The sequence below is a fragment of the Pseudophryne corroboree genome, unplaced genomic scaffold, assembly GCF_028390025.1.
Source record: "Pseudophryne corroboree isolate aPseCor3 unplaced genomic scaffold, aPseCor3.hap2 scaffold_734, whole genome shotgun sequence".
NCBI classification, from domain to species: Eukaryota; Metazoa; Chordata; class Amphibia; order Anura; family Myobatrachidae; genus Pseudophryne; species Pseudophryne corroboree.
This window is the reverse complement of record NW_026970315.1, coordinates 58,290-60,652: the sequence shown is the minus strand read 5'-3', so window position 1 is coordinate 60,652 and position 2,363 is coordinate 58,290.

The window sequence follows — 2,363 nt, the reverse complement described above, 5'->3', positions numbered from 1 at the left end:
CAGGATTCAATCTGTTGAAATCAGAGCAATACATTTTGGCCACCGTGCTCGATCCTAGATTTAAAACCTACATTGTATCTCTCTTTCCGGCAGACACAAGTCTGCAGAGGTTCAAAGACCTGCTGGTGAGAAAATTGTCAAGTCAAGCGGAACGTGACCCCTCAACAGCTCCTCCTTCACATTCTCCCGCAACTGGGGGTGCAAGGAAAAGGCTAAGAATTCCAAGCCCACCCGCTGGCGGTGATGCAGGGCAGTTTGGAGTGAGTGTGACATCTGGTCCGGACTGAAGGACCTGGCAACGATTACTGACATGTCGTCTACTGTCACTACATATGATTCTGTCACCTTTGAAAGAATGGTGGAGGATTATATGAGTGACCGCATCCAGGTAGGCACGTCAGACAGTCCGTATGTATACTGGCAGGAAAAAGAGGCAATTTGGAGGCCCTTGCACAAACTGGCTTTATTCTACCTAAGTTGCCCTCCCTCCAGTGTGTACTCCAAAAGAGTGTTTAGTGCAGCCGCTCACCTTGTCAGCAATCGGCGTACGAGGTTACTTCCAGAAAATGTGGAGAAGATGATGATCATCAAAATGAATTATAATCAATTCCTCCGTGGAGACATTTACCAGCAATTGCCTCCAGAAAGTACACAGGGATCTGAGATGGTGGATTCCAGTGGGGACGAATTAATAATATGTGAGGGGGGCGATGTACACAGTGAAAGGGGTGAGGAATCGGAGGATGATTAGGTGGACATCTTGCCTCTGTAGAGCCAGTTTGTGCAAGGAGAGATTGATTGCTTCTTTTTTGGTGGGGGCCCAAACCAACCAGTCATTTCAGTCAGCCGTGTGGCAGACCCTGTTGCTGAAATGATGGGTTCGTCAATGTTTTTCTTTTCAATCTAAGCCCCTGCAGTTTTCTGTAAGAATCTGCTTCGCTATGATGATCAACAAGTCACAAGGGCAAACACTCAGGGCTGGAGGCGTAGATCTTAGGACCAGCTGCTACAAGCATGGCAAAGGTGTCACTATCATTGGTGACACCCAGAGAGGCAGCGAGGGAGATTGTAATGCAGTGCGCGCAGATAAGCAGCGCAATGGTAAAAAGGAGGCATGGTCTCATAGGTAGGGGTGTGGCCTGTTTTCCTGAATCTCCATTTTGTTGCTCCGGGTATCCCGGGGGTTGAGTGCTGCACCCGGGGACTAGTGTGTGAGTGGTGCTGGCTCCTGCACAGTGACAGAAACTGGGTGCTGCACGTAATGTTACAGTGAAACACCCATATTCTGTCACTGAAGAGGAGCCGGCACTTTGGTGTCACCCCCCTTGGCGGGTGACACTCGGGTGTGGGCCGCAACCCCGTTGTGATGCCACTGACCCATGGGAAGCTTTACGTGGCTTACCCATGTGTTAGTAGCCCCAAGCATCTTTTGTGTTAGTCCCTGAAGAAAAACTTCAAATATTTACAAATACATTTTGTAATCAATGGGCCTAATTCAGTAAGGATTGCAAATTCTGCTAAGTAACAGAATTTGCAATCCTTTGGTTCGCATGCTGGGGCCACCCAGCATGCCGCCTCCCTTCTTGACCACGCTGAAATTGCAGTCTCAGTGCAGTTCAGCGTGATCATAAAAAATGGGTTAGCCTCCTGTTGGTGCAGACTGTATGTGTGCGCAGGAAGCCGCCACCATTTTTGTGATCGCAGCTGCTGCATGTGATGTCATGCAGCAGCTCTGACCACGCCTCCTGTTTCTCCGTTGCCGACCCCATTTTGTAGCCCTGCCCATGCACCGCTCCATCTCCGACTTGGAAATGGATTGTTGCTGACCCCCCCCCCCCAGCACCAATTGACAGTCAGAAGCGATCGCATTATCTGCGGGGTGCCGCAGAAAATGCAGGCGCATGCGTATGCTCTTAGCAATTTTTGCAGTTGGATTGCTTATTGCGATTGCAATCCAACCTGAATCAGGCTCTATTACCTATCACAATGTACTGCGGGTAGTACAAAATGGGGTTAATATAAGAGAAAACCCCCCCAGAGCTGTGCTCCTTAACTGTCCCTGGTGGCTAGTGGAGCGGCTGCCCAGTAATCAGTGTCCACGCCAGTGCGCACATGGCCCACCCCCTACAGCCACGCTGGATCACGGTATAGTGTGGGCACAGAAGCCCCTTACCTCCCTTTCATCAGCGGCCTCGTGATCCCGAAGGGCGGTGTGTGTGTGACTGACCTTAGGAAGAAACCGGAGCCTCCGCTGCAGTGACCCAGCAACCAGGGCACGGGAGTATACTGCGCCGCTGGGAGTGATGGAGCTGCAGTAAAGATGTCTATTAGACCTAACCTGCTGCAGCCCTTGTAGATTCTTA